The following is a 12,277-nucleotide window of genomic DNA, read 5'->3' on the forward strand; positions in this document are numbered from 1 at the left end:
CCCGCTTCTCCCTCTGCCTGCTTCTCCGCCTGCTTATGCTCTGTCTCTGTCTCTCTCTCTCTGTCAAATAAATAATAAAATATTTTTTAAAAAATGTTGAAGGCAGGGGCGCCTGAGTGGCTCAGTTGGTTAAGCGACTGCCTTCGGCTCAGGTCATGATCCTGGAGTCCCGGGATCGAGTCCCACATCGGGCTCCCTGCTCGGCAGGGAGTCTGCTTCTCCCTCTGACCCTCCTCCCTCTCATGCTCTCTGTCTCTCATTCCCTCTCTCACAAATAAATAAAATCTTAAAAAAAAAAAAAAAGTTGAAGGCAGATACAAAAGGCACAAAGAATAGGGCTTTTCTGTGAAACATACTCCAAAGGCCTCCTATCTCATACAGAATAAAATGCAGGGGCGCCTGGGTGGCTCAGTTGTTAAGCGTCTGCCTTCGGCTCAGGTCATGATCCCAGGATCTTGGGATGGAGCCCCACATCAGGCTCCCTGCTCTGCGGAAAGCCTGCTTCTCCCTCTCCCACTCCCCCTGCTTGTGTTGTCTCTCTCACTGTGTCTCTCTCTGTCAAATAAATAAATAAAATCTTTTAAAAAAGAATAAAATGCATATTCACCACACTGACCTCCCAGCCTTTCGTGGGAGCCTTCCCCTGCCTGCCAACCATTCTCCCTCTCTGTCCCCCCCGCCCCCCACTCCTGTTTCCCTGTGTTGGTTCCTGGAGCATCAGCACTCGGAGCTTTCTCTGCCTTCAATACTCTTCTCCTAAATATCTATTTGACTCCCTTCCCTGAGTTCTTCAGGCCTGTCCTTATCAGAGAGGGCTTTCCTCACAACCCTACATGAAAGAGCCATGTCTCCCTCACCCCAATATCAGCATCTCATTATCCTGCTTTGTTTTTCTCCATAGCGCTGATCACATAAAGTATATATTTAGTTGTACATTAATTTATTACCTGGTTGCCCTAACTAAAATATTAGTTCCATGAATTCAAGATTTTGTCTGGTTTGGTTTTGTTTTGGTTTGCTTTGGGTTTTTTGTTTTTCCCCTGCAGAACCTAGGAAAAAAATCTGGATCAAGGTAAGAGCTCAACAAATAACTCTAATGAATGATTGATTTCAACTTCATCTGCACCCACCTTCCAGCTTAAAAAAACTATAAATGCACATAATATAAATAAAATTAATATTGTGTGTGTGTGTGTGTGTTGAGATCACCCATGTCTCCTTCCTGATTTCAGCCCCCTTCTTCTCTCCTGGGAGTAATTACCATCTTGAATGTGGGGCTTAACATTTTCATGCATTCATCTTATATATATATGTATTTGTAGGCAATACACAACGTTAGGGAGCTGTGTACTATACTGCAGCATAGCAGAGCATAGATCAGCATGGCATAGTATAATATTAGACTATGGTAAAGTATATAACATAATCTAATACAGCTGATCCTTGAACAACATGGGTTTGAACTGCTTGATTTCTTGGGTCCATTTATACTTGGATTGTTTTTTCTGCAAAAAGTTTTATTGTTTCCATTGGGTCCATAGCTAGAGAGAGGGTTCCAGTGTGATTAAAAACCTGCCAGTGGCTACAGGGAGAGACTCAGACAGCAGTCTGACCCCAGGGGAATGCCGGAGGGGCCCCTCCAGAGCTGCTGAGCTCCTGAGGCTCCTAATTATGCTTGAAGGTAAGCCTTTCAAAAAGCTACTTGCTCAGCCCAGCCTGGAGTCCAGCCTGCAGAGGTGAGTCAGGTGGTCACCATCTCCTTGATGAGTTTCACCTCCTCATCCAGGAAGTGGCTCTCTAGGAAGTCACAGAGCGGGAGGGGGTCCACACCAGCAGAACCCAGGGCATGCAGATCCAAAAGGGCCTGCTTCAGGTTCTTCTCCAGGATCATAGCAACTTTCAGGACCTCGGCTTTTTACCCCACTCGTCCTGAGATGGCTTCTGCAAGTCCTGGTTTTGTATCTTCAAGCCTCTCCTCAGCCAACTCCTGGAATAAGTGGCCCAGGCCCTCCAGAGCCACATCCTCGAGGTCAAAATAGAAGCCCAGAGAGAGGTAAGTGTAGGAGGACTGCAGATGCACGTTGACCAGGTGGTTGACAGCAGCTTCCAACTCAGTGAAATAATTCTGAGACATGTGGGAGCTCATGGTTGATCAGCAGTAAGGAGCTAAGCTCAAAAGATGGTGTTGGCTGGTTTTGGAGGCAAGGGATGACTGAGAAGATGGTTCCAAAGGCTCCCACTGGAAGAGATTGGAGGGTGGGATGGGACTGGGAGAAGGGGCATCCCTGGGTCTGTTCTGTGTCTACACTGTTGAAGCAAGAGAAGATCCAGGGACCACTGGGCACACTGCCTCTATGTGGATTCTCTATGGTGCAGTACTGTAAATGTATTTTCTCTTCCTTACGATTTTCTTAATAACAGTTTCTTTTCTCTAGTGTACTCTATGGTAAAAATACAGTATGTAATAATACAATGTACAAAATATGCCTTAACTGACTCTTACCAGTGAGGCTTCTGGTCAACAGTAGTAGGCTATTAGTAATTTTAGGAAGTCAAAGTTATAAGTGGATTTTCACTTGGGTGGTGTTTGGTACCCCAAACCCTATGTTGTTCAAGGGGCAAATGTATATATAGAAAAGAACAGCAATTCTCAAACTTTGATTCATACCAGAATTACCACGGGAGGTTTAAAAAATTCTAATACCCAGCCCCCACATAAATTTCATCTGGAAATCCCCACAGGTGGGCCACTGGCATTGTTTCTTTAAACCTCCCAGGTACTTGCAACTGCAGCCAGGTTGGACGACCAGGGGTATTGCCCACAGTCGAGTGCAGGGGTTAGGAGTCAGGCTCAGGAGTCAGCCTGCCAAGGTTGCAACATTGCTTCCAAGTCTCCCCAGCATTTCTAAAGTTTCCTGGACATCACAAGTAGCCACGTGAGGGTGGAGGAGCACACAGCATCCCTTCCTAAAGATACTGGCCAGAATCCAATGCTGTTCCTTCAACTAACCTCTCTTAGGCCTTTTTCTGAAATATTTAACTCTTAGGCATTTTAATATGGCCTTCCATCTAAGTCATTGGAAATCTCCCCAAACACGGTGAATTCCTTGCTTCAAAACACTCATTATGTGTCTGAATTTGTATAACCTTATTGAAGTACAACATCAGGAAGAGTGCACACATCATAATTGTACAGCTGGATGACTTCTCACAAACTGAATACACCCACATGATGAGCCCCTTGACCAAGAAATCCACTAAGGGTCTGCTCTCTCAAAGATCACTACTCACCTCACATCTAAGAGTGGATTAATTTTGCCTGTTTGGCCTTCACATGAAATTATAAAATATATACTCTTTCATCTGGTTTCTTTCATTTTACATATGACAAAACACATTACTTCTTAATCTCTTTGAAATTTAAAAAGGGAAAACCACATAGAAAAAAAAAACAAAAAAAAACAAAAAAAACTAATTGTAAATAATATATTTGATTCACTACCTAGAAAAATCAAAGAATCAATGTAAAGGGGTCTATGATGTATTTTTTAGAAGACAGTTATTCATTTTTCTTCAAAGAATAAAGAAACTTTTAGATTGCCTATTTTACCAACTCATTCATAGACTTGTCAGTGTGCTTTTGCATAATGTATATTACTTAGAAAACAGCGTGAATATAGATCACTTTTAAAGGCTTTGCTATAAAGGCAAGCAAGGCCAACTCTGTGTGCCCTATTAGCAGATTGCAATGGTCCATAATCCAAAATTCATTTTCATTTCATGTGGGGTTGTATGCTTTAAGGGATAAATGTGAATTCCTAGTTGATAATTTTAAGCTAATAACAATATTAATCTGAAAAGACCTCTTCATTTATTTAACAAATTTTGAGTGCTAGAAATAAAATGTTGAGCAAAAGAAATTTGGTGCTTGCCCTGATGAATCTTATAGTTTGGTGAGAGTCAGGTATTTATCCAAAAATCTTTCAAATAAACTGCAACTTAATGTTATGGGCTTGATTGGGAGAGTCGGTCAGAGATAGTTTCCTCGAAGACGTGATGGCGGCGCTGATGTTAAAAGCACAATAACAGGGGCGCCTGGGTGGCTCAGTCGTTAAGCGTCTGTCTTCTGCTCAGGTCATGATCCCAGGATCCTGGGATCGAGCCCCGCATCGGGCTCCCTGCTCGGTGGAGAGCCTGCTTCTCTCTCTCCCACTCCCCCTGCTTGTGTTCCCTCTCTCGCTGTTTCTCTCTCTGTGTCAAATAAATAAATAAAATCTTTTTTTTTAAAAAAAGCACAATAACAAAGGAAGGATGCTAGGACTTAAAACAGCCTCGAAATTTTACAAACTGCATATACAGACACTGAGTGAAACACCTCAAGGGTATTTACCCAGAATACTCCCATCATTCCTGTTAGTCACACACACACACACACACACACACACACACACACACACACTGCTGTTCAGCTCTTATGCAACCTCGGATGTCAGCTGAAATTTCTCTTTCTTAAGGAAGAAGTCCCTGGATGTTCTTCATGCACCTAAAGTAGGTCAAGGTCCCCAGTTTCATACTGTTACATTACTCCTCAAATTTTTCTAGCATTCGTGATAGATTTCCTCCCCTTTTTTTTGTAAAAAAATAATGAGATGATTTATTACACACGCTTCACATAATGCCTTGTACTTCATAAATATGCAAAAAACAGTAGCTCTTTGTGCATTTAATATGTATCATCTCTGCAAAAACACTCTAACCTCTATGAGGGCAGGAACCACATGTCACATTTCCCCCAGGACCCTAAGACTGGGCCTGGGGGGCCAGCACAACGCAACATCATGTGCAGCATGTAGGCATGGCAGTCAGACTGCCTGGGTTTGAATTCAGTGCCAGCAGTGTGACCTTGGGCAGTTTCAGTTCATTTGCTTGCATGTCTCATCAGGAGCTAGACCCTATCCTAAAACTTACCTCATACGGTTGTGAGTGTTTATAAATTGAAAGGAACGGTGCCTGGCTCATAGTAAGTGATGTATGCGAAAACTAGTTAAGTATTATTAGGTAGACTACTACCTTTCCGCTCTGTCTCCTTTAATGCTACACTAATACAGTATTAGCACCTAAGGAAATGAGAACCGAATCCTGCAACCCTGTTTATCCAGAGCCACTTCATGCATCTTCGGTCGTCCTTAGCTGAGTTAACTGAGCCTTGGAACTTATTTGAAAAAGACCTAAATTGAAAGCCCCATTGAAAGAACTTGTATTTTTAAACACTTTCCTCTTCTTTCCCTCTTCCCACTTTACGATTAGGTTTCTTTTCAACCTATATATGGCTTCATTTTCAATTTCCAAGGAATTCCAGGATTTTATATCTGAAGGGGAGTTGAGAGATCATCTACTCCAGCATCAGTGATCTTTATAAGAAGAAACTGAGACCAGACACAAAAAATGAATGGAACAAGGTCACACAGTGAGACTACAGAACATCAGGGATGAACAGACACACACCTTGACTCCAAAAACAGTGTTCTTTCTCACATACCACCCAATTTCCCAATTGTTTAAAATACTGTTAATATTTTTAGAACATGTGGCCCCATGTAATGGAAAAATATGGTAATAGCTTTTTGATCTTTTCCGAAATGAAAATTGTAGCACAGATAATAAATATGCAAAGCAATAATAATTTATACACATTAAATACATTAAGGCTAATAGTTATTGCTTACTACCATTTGTCATTGTGTGAAGCACAAAATATGTATTAAGTCATGATATCCTTAAAAAATAGGGAGAAAAAAATGAACATGACTATTACAGTCTCACTCAGCCAAGAGGTTAAATAACTTGCCCAAGGTCACACAGCTTGTAAGAACTAAAATTCGAACTAGAGGAGTTTACTCTAGAGCAGTGCTGCCTAATAGAAACATAATGCAAACCGTACAATTTTTAATTTTCTTTTTTTTTTTTTAAGATTTTATTTATTTGAGACAGAGAGAATGAAAGACAGAGAGCATGAGAGGGAGGAGGGTCAGAGGGAGAAGCAGACTCCCCGCCGAGCAGGGAGCCCGATGCGGGACTCGATCCCGGGACTCCAGGATCATGACCTGAGCCAAAGGCAGTCGCCTAACCAACTGAGCCACCCAGGTGCCCAATTTTTAATTTTCTGATAACTATTTAAAAAATAAGGAAAAACAGGTGAAATTAATTTTAACAGTATCTTCTACTTAATATATCCAAAATATTATTTCAATATATAATCAATGTAATGTTTATTAATGAGATATTTAACATTCTTTTTAACCATATTAAGTTTTGAAATCTAGTGTGATTTTATATTTAGAACACTTCCCCATTTGAAGGCTAAATTTTCAGTAGAAATACTTAATCTGTATTTAGTTTCATAAAATTTACAGCTGAAAAAGAAGATTCACATAACCAAATTGTTCTAAGCATACTTAAAAGTTTCCCATAACTGAATGGGAGACTTCATATTTTGAGTAAAATTTAATATAATATTAAATAAAATTAAAAATACAGTTCTGCAATCCTGGTAGCCACATTTCAAGTAGTCAGCAACTATGTGTGACTTGCAGCAAGAGTATTGGTCAGCATAGCTCCTGAGCCAAAGCCCTAACCACTATGCCACTCTGCATCCTTTATTATGACACTAACATAATCATAATGCTACAAGGACAGATCTCTAGAAGCCAAGAGAATAAGAACTGAGCTGTATGCTATTGTTCACCCAGGGCACTCGGTGTGTCTTGGACCCTCAGCTGACTTTACTGAGGCTTGGGTGGACCCATAAACTTCATCAGGACTCCTTGGAAAAAGGCCTAAATTAGGAATTCAGTAAATTCATTAAGAATAGAGCCTCAGCAAATACTATATGATCTCACTCATATGTGGAACTTAAGAAACAAAACAAATGAACAAAGAAAAAGAGGGGAAAAAAAGCCAAGATTCAGATTCTTATCTATAGAGAACAAACTAATGGTTACCAGAGGAGAGCTGGGTGAAATAGGTGAAGGGGATTAAGAGTATACTTAACCTTGCTGAGCACTGAGTAATGTATAGAATTGTTGAATCACTGTATTGTACACCTGAAACTAATATAACACTGTATGTTAACTATACTGGTATTAAAAAAAATAGAGCTCAGAAGCAAAAAATATGTCCTATTAGAATGAATAATTCTACAAAGACACAATACCTGGGATTTCTGAGGCAAAGAGCAGAACTTATTAAATAAAAGAGAAACAGTGATTCCTCTAAGAATAAGGGAACCAAAAGGTCACCTCTCCTCTTTCAATTTGAGAGCATGTTTAATTAATTAGAAATTTTACGATTTGATCATTCCAGTGTAAAAATTCTAACATGGTGGGGAGAAGGTCTGGAAGTGTACATATTCCTCAACAGCACTTAATTTATCACACGGATCATCCAGGACTTCAGAGAATTGTTTCCTTAATTAATATTTTTCAGTCACTTTTTGCATTTAATAAATGCATTTTTATTGAGAAGATACCATGCATTAAATACTTTACACATATTATTAGCGCATGGGAACCATTACGACAACTGGTAGGGAACAGACTGTTCTTATTCCCAGTTTACAGATAATGGAACTGAAGCTCTCTTTTCTTTTTTGGAACTGTGCTATGCTGATATATGCAGAGCGCATAAGTAAAAACAAAACAAAACAACAACAAAAAAACAACAGTGTGTTGCATGAATCCAAAGAAATTAGGTATTCCCAGAGGAAAGATGTCAATGTAAGAAGGGTCAGATCTTGTGCTAAGTTCACAAGTTTGAATTTATCTTGAAGAAAATAAGAAACTACTAGAGGATTTTTAAAGAGGAGATTGACAGGACGTATTGGTGTTTTGTAGCATATCCGTTAAAATCTTTTTGTCAAAAGCAAAAGAAAACCCAGTCCAAACTGGAAACATGTCCTTGAAAAGCCCAGCAGGCTTCAGGTAAACTTTGATCCAGGTGCCTAAAATATGTTACCAGGACTTAGCTTCTCTTTCCATTTCTGAACTCCAATTTCTCCTTGCCAGAAATTGATTTTGGCAGTCTCATTCCCTCTGCTCCCAACATAAACATCAACACTTTTCAGAATATATAATCACTCGTTTGTGTCCAGTAAGGGGACAGAGTGCCTGCTTTTCTCGGAGCTTACAAAAACTGCTTCTAGTTGAATCTCTGATTGGCCTGATTTGGTGGTGTGCCCATTTATGAACTAAACATACAGGCAAGGGGAACAATTATTCAGCAGGCATAGGCCTGGGTGGCAAGATCTACACCTGGACCTGGGGGTGGAGTCAACTTCATTCCAAAGCCCTTGGCTGAAATTGGAGGAGTCCCAGAGGAAAGTCAACATCCCAGCCTCATGAGCAATTTTTGTCCTCAGGGAAATCTAAAGAGGTTGGCCACTCTATATGCCCCCTGACAACACCAAGCAAGAAGTGTGGCTTTGCCTCTAGAAGCCTAATGCCATGGTCAAATTTTGATGTGACTTAAAATAATTTCTTTTGTGAGAACATTTACATTATAAAACAATATAAATATATGAGGTGATAAATGTGTTAATTAACTAGATGGGGGAAATTCTTTCACAGTATATAGGTATATCAAATCACTATGGTGTACACTTTATATATCTTAAAATTTTACAGGTCAATTATACCTCAATAAAGCTTATTCTTTTTTAAAAAAAAAAAGAATTTTCAGAAGTAGTAAATATCCAACATGATGCTGCAGTTGGTGAGTCAGTGGTCCAATAAAGGGCAGAAGGAGGGCACAGTGGTAGAAAGCAAAGGGAGAATAGGCTGCGTGATTTGTCGCTTATACTAGTCAGAAGAAGAAATTCATCAATCTTCCCTCAAAATTGTAGCCATGGCCAAATAAGACATTCCATCATTTCCCATCATCATAATTGGTAGGCCCTTTTCTATAGTGACAGTAATAATCTCTGTGGTGGGAACTCACAGCAAAATGTAACAGCCATGCTCAGCTCTCATAAGGAGCAATAAATTTCAACAGGGAAAAGAAGATTATTTCTATAAAACAAAACCAGCAAACATCTCCAACCAGGGAAGTTAGCTTTAAAAGAAAAACAGAAATTAAAGTTTGAGTTTCAGGTTGTGAATTACATGTTTTATTTTCGATGATTGACTTTTAATAGTTAATTAGATGATGCCTTATTAAATCAAACACTTCCCCCAAGGGATGCTGTAAATCTTTACTGTACCTTTTTATCTTTCTTGACAAATAAATTATATTTTGTGGTATCATGTCTACTTTTACACCCTAGTATTTTTTATAACAAATGCTTTAGAAACCACAATTAATAAAACAACATGAAATCATGAAAGAATTGTTTCCAGTAGGTTCCAACTTCTCTTGAATTGAATTTTTTTTTAAATGAAGCTTAAATTGAACTTTTCCACAGTTCTGATATATTTCCGTTTCTGCCCTCATGGGACATAAAGCAGAAGAATCAAACACAAGGTCAAAAATAGCAGATTGCACCAGATTTTATTGCACCTTGATGTTAAGACCATCTGCTTGATGAGTCTATAAAATTCATATTTAAATCCTACTACCCTAGAACATTAGCTTGATAAGGACAGGGATGGTTCTGTTTATTTTCACTGTATCAGTGTCTTACCTATCATAGAGGTTTAAGAAATTTTTTGAGCAAATAAATTTAAGATGAGGAAACTGATGCTTTAAGGGTCAGTTGAGTATGTGAGTCTTATAGCTACAAGATGATCAAAATTACAACGTAGTTCTCTTACCCTAAGCCACTGTTCTATTATCTATGTAGAACGATAGTAATAAAATACAATACCCCTGAATATACTGCAATGATCCCCAGCATCATTTCCCCTTCTGCCTTCCCATCAGCTCCCAATTTTCATTGGTAATCCAGAGTCTTTAAAAATCTGACTCCATGGGCGCCTGGGTGGCTCAGTTGGTTAAGCGACTGCCTTCGGCTCAGGTCATGATCCCGGAGTCCTGGGATCGAGTCCCACATCGGGCTCCCTGCTCAGCGGGGGGTCTGCTTCTCCCTCTGACCCTATCCCCCCTCATGCTGTTTCTCTCTCTCTCAAAAAAAAAAAAAAAATCTGACTCCGTTCCCAACTCCAGGAGCACATGACCTAAGTTAAGCCAGCTTCTGGCTGCAGTGATTTGTTCAGGGTAGCATGTGACCCAAACCAATCCAATCAGATAGACTTTAAGAACTTCAACAAGAAATGTTCTTACATATACTTTCTTTCTCTAAAGAGAATGGAATATCCATGTGAAGCCTGGAACACCTGCAAGAATGTGCAGAATAAGCCCCATGGCAGATGCAGCCACCTTTGTCATTATGTGGGAAGCCAGTCAGATGAAAATGCAGATTCACCAGGGTCTAACCAATAGAATTAAGGGAATGAGAGCCAGAGTCCATTGTAAATCTCTAGATCAAACCACACCTGAAAGTTTGACTTAACATAGAATGCTCTGACATATGAAGCAACACAGTTCAATTTGTTGTCTGAGTTGAGTTTTTCAAGGGAAATGGAGTTATGACTAACCCAATGACATTTGTAGAGCTCCTACCATGTACAGGTATGGTGATAACCACTTAACATACAATATTTTATTTAATATTTACAACACCTATGTGAGGTAGTAACTATATTATCCCATTTTACAAATGAAGAAGCTGAGGCTCCCAAAGGTTAAATGATGTGCCCAAGATCACAGAGCTGTGAAGTGGTAGCATATGGCACCAGAACCTATAGGTAGACTTTAGGCTACATATATATTAATATATATTATCACTGTATATATATTAATCACTGTACTATAATGCCTAAAACCACATTGCCTCTTTTCAGACACTCATACAACAGGCCCTTTCCCACTCAGGGCCTTTTAATTTGTATTTCCCTCTGCTTAAGAAGTTTGTTCTGTCATTTATATCGCAAGTCAACTAGCCCCTCTGAAGTGTCCCCCGCTGACCACCTTATCCAAAAAAGGACCCTCCTGGTGTCAACCAAGAATGAATTCACTGAAAATTTAAGCCAACAGGTATCTATTTGGGCAATTAGAATTTCAATTTGGGAGACACAGATTTAAGTAGAAACCTAAATTGTGTTCTAAGGAAGACAAAGAGGGGGCAGGGTTATATAGGCAAATGACTACGAATATATTTCTTATTTGGGTCTTCTATGCAAAACAGAGATTGAAACCAGGTTAACTGGGATTGGTTGAGTTACTAAGCAAATGAGGGCTTGAAGCTTGTTAAATCACATTGACTTCTTTTGACATGATGAATACAAATGATTCAGGTGTCATGGTGAGGAGGAAGTTAAGTGCAGGCCAAGGGCTTCCTTCTAACTGAAAGGTTTTTAAGAAGTTCTGACTTCTGGGGTGCCTGGGTGGCTCAGTTGGTTGAGCGACTGCCTTCGGCTCAGGTCATGATCCTGGAGTCCCAGGATCGAGTCCCACACCAGGCTCCCTGCTCAGCAGGGAGTATGCTTCTCCCTCTGACCCTCCCCCCTCTCATGTGCTCTCTCTCTCTCATTCTCTCTCTCTCTCTCTCAAATAAATAAATAAAATCTTAAAAAAAAAAAAAAGAAGTTCTGACTTCTGCAGTGAGGATGTGCATAGATTCATCCTCTCATATGGCCTCCGAACCCTATTTTAAAAAGACACTCTTTAAAAAGAGACCCTATTTTAGAAAGAGCTAGGTTTGCTTGCTCCATATTGAAATCTTCTTGTACATTTCCCCCTTTTGATTGAGAGATTTTTTGAAAAGAATCTTCAAGGAATGAAGAAGTTCTTGATCATAGTCTCATTTATTTTTATCCCTAACCAGGGAAGTAGGAACCTGCCAAAAGGAGTGGATCCTGAATCATGAAAGCCCCCTAGCAGATCCTCTCTAACTTGATGGTGTAAGTTCAGAGGAGTCAACCAATGAGATATCTTGCTTTGCTTATGAAAATGAGGGACACAGATTTTCTTCTAACGTGAAATAAAAGGTTGTTGAATAAAAATGGCAAGACTAAACATCCTAGTCTTCTTTCTGATCTTAGAGGAACAGCTCTCCGTTTTCACCATTGAATACAATGTTGGCTGTGGGTTTTTCATACGCAGCTTTTATTATGTTGATCTACGTTCTGTCTAAATCATTGAGAGTTTTTATCATGGATGGATGTTGAATTTTGTCAAATGCTTTTTCTGCCTCTATTGAGATGATCAAATGATTTTTATCCTT

The 12,277-nt window shown here is 39.6% G+C and overlaps 1 pseudogene; it reads right to left on the reverse strand.

The window, feature by feature from the left end:
- Positions 1 to 1,665: 1,665 nt before the first annotated feature.
- LOC123834767 (ferritin light chain-like) lies at positions 1,666 to 2,146 on the reverse strand (annotated as a pseudogene).
- Positions 2,147 to 12,277: the final 10,131 nt, after the last annotated feature.

The sequence above is a fragment of the Mirounga angustirostris genome, unplaced genomic scaffold, assembly GCF_029215605.1.
Source record: "Mirounga angustirostris isolate CCGP_5_RB_7025 unplaced genomic scaffold, mMirAng1.0.hap1 SCAF_1, whole genome shotgun sequence".
Classification (NCBI taxonomy): domain Eukaryota; kingdom Metazoa; phylum Chordata; class Mammalia; order Carnivora; family Phocidae; genus Mirounga; species Mirounga angustirostris.